Consider the following 7,977-nt stretch of genomic DNA (forward strand, 5'->3'; position numbering starts at 1 on the left):
TATCCAAAATTTTCATTAGTCTCTCAATAGACTTTAACTGCTCATCAACCTAAATATCATCCACATGAACCACTATTGAACCATCAACTATACACTTTTATAGTTGAGAAACATGAAAGGTGTTGTAATTCTTACTAAGTTCCATAGGCAGATTCCAGCGATAGGCTACCTTGCTTACTCAAAGACACCCATATATTGTCATAACACCAGTGCTAATCACATGATTCAAAATCCAATTCTACATTCCAAGACCAAGTATGTCGACATTCGCCATCATTTTATTAGGGACATGGTTCAAAAGGGAAAGTGGAACTGTTCTATATTCCATCCACAAATCAACTCGCTGGCATCTTCACCAAGGTATTGGATGAAAAGAGTTTGAACAAAATAATTGTTGATCTTGGTATGCTTTCTATGGTTTAATTGTTTATTAATTTTTTTATCTTATGAAAAACTCAAAAATAATTGCTTCTTTTATTATGAAAGCGTAATCTTACATTTAGTATTTACATGTATTTTCTTTCAAACCTATATAAGATTTATCAGCATCTTATTTGTATGGACTCAAGCTGACTTGAAGGATCTCAATACTCTTGGTATTTAGAAAAAGAGTGGCATTGTGTCTTTTTCCTCTTAAGGATACCCTCTTTCTCCTCCACTTACTGTTATGGATGCAAAGAGCAACCATCAAAGCAGTAAGTCTTTGCTTCATCTACTGGCGAATAATCCAATAAAACCTTGTATTCCGTCATGTTGATCTTGAAGACACAATGGTATTCTGGATTCAAGTAGTTAACTCATTGGTTACAATGACTAATCTTTACTTCTCTCTTGCTCCTGATGAAGCTTGGAATCCATATGTGACACTTCAATAATAAAAGACTTCATCACTTTTGATATATTGTGAGTTGTTTAATAATAAAAGACTTCATCACTTTTGATATATCTTGGAAAATGGAAGTTCTTTAATGACCATTCAATTCCAAAGATTTTATGGATCAAGTCTTCATCACCTTTTTGAAAAAAGTTGCATATTTTTTTTTGTTAAAATTATTTTCTTGCTTGACTAATTCTTTTGTTTGTATTCTTATAGTGTTTATATTTTGTGTCATTTTAAAAGGAATTTGACGGTGTAGTTTTGAGCCTAGTATGCAACTGTTGACACATCATCATCCCTAGAAGCATGTTGTTGTATGTGAAAAAATCTCTCTAAGTTTCTCATCGGCAAGACCATCTGTTGAGAACATTGAGTCACCCTCTCATGCTGATTGTCTAGTGTTGTCTAAACTCTCAAAGTGAGATATCCTAGTCCAAATAATTTTTTTGATAAAAAGGATAGGGTGTTTATTTTTAATTAAATCATCTTCACCTGACCCTATCCCTGGAAGCATGCTTGTCATATGCATCAAGTTTCATGTTTTTGCTGAAATATTGAGCATAACCCAATGGCTTACCCTGATTGCATAGTCATCAGCGTAAGAGATACTTGTTAGGTCCTTAAATGACAAAGGGTTGTTCATGTCCCTAACCTCCAAGTTTGAGGTAGACATGGTACCATTATGAATTAACGGTGAATCTTTGATTCTAGATTGCAACTTACTCCATGATATGGAAGTTTAAACCACTTCTTGTTGATGAGTTAAATTGTTAATGATTCACGTTGAGTTTACCTTAGCATGACTGAAACAATCCATTATTGCTCTTGCATTCTTCTTTAAAGTTTGATGATTTAGCATAATGTACCATACGCTGACGAGAGCATGAAAAATTTGTGACGATGGGTATATCATTGTCCGTGATATATTACACGTACCTATCCACTCTTGACATTTCTCTTCTAATAAAAGAGATTTATGATTTAGCGTATGACACCACACACTGATGAGATCTCGAAATACTATGTCAGCTAATGGTAGATTAAACCCAGGCTATCAAAAGACAACATAATATTACTAGACTACAAGTTGATATTCTATTATGCTCGAAGTTAGCTGCTGATGTCAAAAAGGGGAAAGAATCTTGGTAAAACACAAAATCTCACTGAAGAAAGAAATATCACTGCTAGAAAAGCACATTCTAAGGGGGAGTCGAGTCAAGATAATATCAACGGTGTTAGCTCAAGCTCAAGATTTCATAAATGTTTAATGAGTCATTCACCTTCTCAGGGGAAGCATAAACCAAAAGCCTTTAGCATTCTGGTTATATATATATATATATATATATATATATATATATATATATATATATATATATATATATATATATATATATATACTAGTAGTGTACCCGCGCGATGCGGCGGCGACGATTTGTTTCATTCAAGCGATTAGTTTCCGATCGAAAGTTAGTGTCATTTCGGCGGTCGTCAAACTGTTTCATTTCAATTTGTTTCATTCCGACGATTTGTTTCTTTCAGCGATCAGTTATCTCTAGACAGACAGAAAATAGTAATTTTCGTCTATTACTAGTTATCTAGCAGACGACGATTACTTTTAGTAGATAGTTTTCATGCGACGATTAGTTTCGTTTTCATGTCGATAGTTTGTTTCAGCCTTTTGGCAGATTGTTTTGGGTAGCATATTTCTTTTAAAATAATAGTTTATAGCTAAGTACGTAGATACGGTAGCGCTTGATAGTTTCGTCCCAAATTAATAGTCCATGTTTTATTTTTTGTTTGTCCCAAAATAATTGTACACTTTTAAAAATAAATATTATTTTTACCAAAATACCCTTCATTATTGGTAAAACTACTATAGATTTAAATGCAATTACCATAGAATTAAATGCAATAAAAATATATAATTATCATTTTATTTAATAAAATTAATGATAATTAATATTTTCTTATTCTGCGTGTGTTTTGTTTTTTTGTGTGGACAATAATTTTGGAATAGAGGGAATAATGAATTTCCAAAATAAAATCATGGAGCAGAGGGAGTAATGAATTACCAAAATAAAATCATTTCCAAAAAATAATATAATATATTTTCAATCCATTTTCTTTTTTTCTTGTTTTGATCGGTTAAAATGCATGCATATTTCATCCTAAGCCAGTGTGTTCTTTATACCAAACCATACATTTTTGCTTATAAACTCAACTAATTTTCAATAGGTCGTATATTAATAACATTTTATATATTTTATTAACTTTTTCAAAAAATTCCTACCATAATAGTTTATGTTATATAAAAAAATTGGATAGTAGTATTAAGTTTAAAGTAGGTGTCAAATATTAAAGCATCACAGGAAGAAAATGGTGGGTTGAAGAGAAAACGAAGAATGATAGAAGCTGTGAAAAAAATAAGGAGTCGTGGTGGTGCAAAAAACGGGACCATCAGTGTAGAAGATAACGATCACCGAATATTTAAGGTGCTCTTTAAAAAAAACCTTTTAAAATCAAAATGACGGCCAAGTAAAAGAAAGAAAGAGTATAGCAGCCAGTGTGGCCAAAGTAGAAAATTAATGAAAAAATATGGCAAAAATGAGAATTCACAAAGGTGTTTTTAGCCATTAATAATATATATAATATATGGTTCTCGCAGTTAGAAGTTACAAGTTTGTAAAGAAACAAACTCAAACTCTCCACGCTTACTTTGGATACTTCCAATCCAATTGTCTTTTCTCTAATTTATCTTTTAAAAGAAAGCTAAAGACAATCTCTCCACAAAAACTGAAATCCAAATTATCATAAAACAATATGAAAACGAATAAACTATTTACATAAATAAAGTAGATAAAATTTAACCATTTTTCTTAGCCATACCTAACATATTACACTTTAATCTAAGAATCGGCATCCATAATTGATGACATCAAGTTCGGTAGCATAATCCAAAAGAAAAAGGGAAAAAAATACAAGGTTACGCTACTTCAACACCTTCAAATCTTGTTTGGTTTTTACAGCCGGAAAAAAAGTAACCAACAATCATCTGCAAATGAAAAATAAAAAACGTAAGTTAAAGTTAGACATTTATACACAAAGCTTTTCAAAATCAAATAACTAAATCAATATGTTTCAAGCAATGAAATCGTTCAAAATCAAGATCCTACTCAAAACAAACATTCACATATCAAAAACAAAAAAATGAAGAAATTTTTTTGGATTTATCCATATCCATGAAATTGATACATTCAGATATCAAAATAATAAGATAACAAAAGATTCATAATAATAAGATTAAAAAAAAAAGCAAGTTGTTATTTTCTGCTAGATCCATAAGCATTCCAAATAAGATCCATGCGCATTCAACACTTTCGTTTATTTTCCTGTACATCCATACAAAGACCAAATTAGCACCAAAAAATTATAGACACAACAAAATCAAAACATGTAGATCTAAAAGAAATATGGATAAGGTGTGGAGATAACAAAATCAAAACCTGTACACACAAACATATCAGACATCTAGTTTAGAACCCGATTTCATCTCAAAACTCTTCGTCGTAACAGATCTGAAAACCCTTCGCTCTCTATCACACTCTTCTTGGAGATTCCATCTTTTTCCTCCGTTTTCTTAGATCTCGAGAAGTGTGGATATAATATGTCTCCTCATATATTCACATTTGGTAAAGTAAAGTAGATCACAATAAGATATAAAGCCATCTCATGAAAACCAAAAAAACATCTTATGCTAATATAACAAATACACAAACACTTCATAAAATAAAAGAACATCACAAATATACAAAAAAACAAATAGACTATAGACACCGTCAAAGTAAGGATAAGGTTCTGTGAGAAGCTCGTGTAGGACACGCAGCCACTATATATGTAAGATAAGTCTGGAAAAAATTACAGGTAGATTGGATGGTGGCCCAAGTGGATCTAGTAGAGAGGATGTTAAAGAAACAAAAAAATCAGGCAAAAGGTAGTATTGGGAAGAATACCAACATTATTGAAGCTTGATCTGCTTCCTGAAACGATTTTGGGAGAATGTAGATTTGATTTGGAATATAAAATATTTAGAAAGAGAAAGTTTAATTCTCGTAGGTATCAAAAAGTAAGAGATAGATTTTGTGTTTTCTTGAGTTCCATTTAATCCGTTGATTGCTTTTATTTTTCTTGGAGTGTATTTTTAAACCGTTAGCTCATAAGCAACAGAAATAATATTTGTGATCCGCGTGAATGAAATTAGTGGTTATATCCTCATATCATCCTCCTCCAGTAGGGATTTAGCAATCCGTGTGACATATTTTACTTGGTTTGTTTTAGTGGCAAGTTTTTACGCTTTTTACTGTTTATGTGTTTGGTTTTGTGTGAGCTTTCGGTCAATGAAATGCACTATTTGTGTGTGTGGGGAAGAGTAGTGCTTTATGTCTTGTAAATCATGCAATGTTATTTGTCTTTAAGACAATTTTTTAAGACATGTTAAATTTCATTGTACATAAAGCTTACCAAGTTGTAATTAAGACATTCATTATGTATGGTTTATAATATAGTATATATATATATATATATATATATATATATATATATATATATATATATATATATATATATATATATATATATATATATATACAGGGAGATTGTAAGGTCACACCTTATGATCTGATGAGAAAAACACATGACACGCTGATCTATCAGTGTCGGTGTCTACAAGTCAACAGAGCCAATGTCTCAAGTTCAACAACCTTAGCTTATAGTATTGTTATCCAACTGTAATCATTTACATATTAGGCAGTTATTATAGATAAATATAGAATAAATATCAGATATGTAATCATTATGATAAGGATCTGATCATTTGTATAGATTAGGTGCAATCCCTTTAATAAAGGGATATATATATATATATATATATATATATATGTGTGTGTGTGTGTGTGTGTGTGTGTGTGTGTAGATTAGTATATATACAACATTAGGGAAATCCCTAGTGTTGTGTAGTCAATGCAACATGACTTTGTATCAATCGTCTATGTGACAAATCCATCTTCATGGTGAAGACAAAACCTCTTTTCTTGTTGAAAGGTACAATTTGCAGAACTTCTGTGTTATTTACTTTTTGTTGATTGTTTTCTTAGATTAGTTTTATGTTTCTTATTCACACTTGAAGTTTATCTGAGCAAACACAAACCTTTAGGTACAATAGACTCCAAATATACTACTTGAATGCACTAAAAAGAAATACAAGGCAAGCAAGGTCGAACCACAGAGACACATGATAAAAGTCTATACCTCTTTGCGCAAGGTATTTTGGTCACAAATGGGGTTTCGTTTCCAAAAGTTAAATAATGAAAATGACAATTTACTTTAAGAATAAACATGAAATGGATTAGGCTTGCAAACAATTTGTTTGAATGGTTCTGGTTCTAGTTCTAGTTCTAGTTCTCAATGTTGTCATTTAACTTGATTACGACATGATGTAATTATTCTAAGTTTGTACTAAAAGATATTAACACGCTCTAATACCTCTCGCTTTCCATATTATATAACCAAAACACGCTCTTTAACTAGACCTAACTTTGTTAATTCAATCTAAACATGCTCTTAGAGTGTATTGAAGAACTACATTAAGTGTTGTACAAGTTTCCCTATTGTTTGTTACCAATCATTAACTCTATAGAATGATTAGGTGCCCTAAAAGTTAATTAACTACATGAGAATTCAATTCATATAAGTGGCCAATCAAACATAAATGAAATTCAAAGATTCTACTTTAAACAAGAACATAATCACTAGAATATAATCATAAACCAAATATCAAGCCATATGCTTCAAGTCAAGGAATCAAAATGTTTTGAACAAGAACTAGAAATTAGGGTTTCTTAGCCACACATGGATAAGAACAAACCAACCAACAAAAAGATGGAAATGGAAGTGTTTAATTCTTACAAATCAAAATAATTTTTTTTGTAATGATTTGGTCTTCTCAAAAGCTCTAAGAAATCTCTCAAAATTGCCTAAGATCGCCAAAGCTTGCTCCAGAAACTGTTCCTCTTGAAAAAAAAAATGGAGACTTCCCTTTTTTTAATAACTACTCACATGCCTAAGTTAAGGCCATGCATTTTTTAGTATGGCTATGACTTTTGCCCATGTGTTTTTAGCATGATCATGTGTTTTTGGCATGGCCGTTCTTTCTAGATCAGTGTTGTGCTTCTAGCAAAAACTCAAAAAACTTCAAACTTTTTTCTGTCGTCGATCTAGCTTTACCCAGAGTCATGTTGCTCAAATATAAGATGAAAAAAGACAAACATTATCCATATCAGTGTGACATAGACCATGCTTCAAATATGGTCCTTTGCTATGACAACATACAACTACTAGGGTTGTATCATTAAGTTCTCTATGGCTACACGACCGGTCCATCTTCTCTTCATGCTTCAATACTCCAAGCTCTAATATTCAAGCTCTATGATCTCCTCCGTAGCTTGACTTCTCTACGTCCCAAATCCTGCAAGATAAATCAGAAGATAGTGAAGTGTGACACATTCTGAATAAAACTTGTAAGTGCCCAAACAGTTAACTAAATGCAAGAATTATGAAGTAAAATGTAATGAAAATACATGAATAGACATGTAAAATAGGTTCACAAAATGCACCTATTAATCATAGCTAAAAAGAACGAAAATCTAAATATAAACTCTATAGATCACTTATACATAAAAAGAAAGGACCACACCTCAATCTATAAACCAATTACCACACAAATTACCCAAAATGACCTAAAGTCAAATGCAGTCAAAGTCAACGGTCAACAATCAAAGATTAAAAATTTTAAAATCCAAATCACGCTGAGTAGGCCCTACGTACTACATCTCTATGAATGACATAGAGTCCCATCCCCAATTACATGGTTCAAACATGGTATGTGTTGCGTACCTCCAAGTACTTATGGGTTTTGGTCATAAGACATCCTATGTGCTCATACAAACCCTAATGCTTTGATCTACGTTTCTCTATTGTACATGCAAGTTATCCAAAACTATAAACCCTAATTCTAGCATTCATGTAATCATATTAGTCATAAGAAT

At 31.6% G+C, this 7,977-nt stretch overlaps 1 long non-coding RNA gene across 1 annotated transcript; it reads right to left on the reverse strand.

The window, feature by feature from the left end:
* Positions 1-3,730: 3,730 nt before the first annotated feature.
* On the reverse strand, positions 3,731-5,071 carry LOC145038784 (uncharacterized). Its single transcript, XR_013679564.1, has 2 exons — positions 4,381-5,071; positions 3,731-4,266 (listed from the first exon to the last, which is right to left on the reverse strand). It is a non-coding gene; the product is annotated as an uncharacterized LOC145038784 (long non-coding RNA).
* Between the last annotated feature and the right edge of the window lie 2,906 nt (positions 5,072-7,977).

This window comes from Lactuca saligna, chromosome 4 (genome assembly GCF_052625555.1).
Source record: "Lactuca saligna cultivar CGN05327 chromosome 4, ASM5262555v1, whole genome shotgun sequence".
Taxonomy (NCBI): Eukaryota; Viridiplantae; Streptophyta; class Magnoliopsida; order Asterales; family Asteraceae; genus Lactuca; species Lactuca saligna.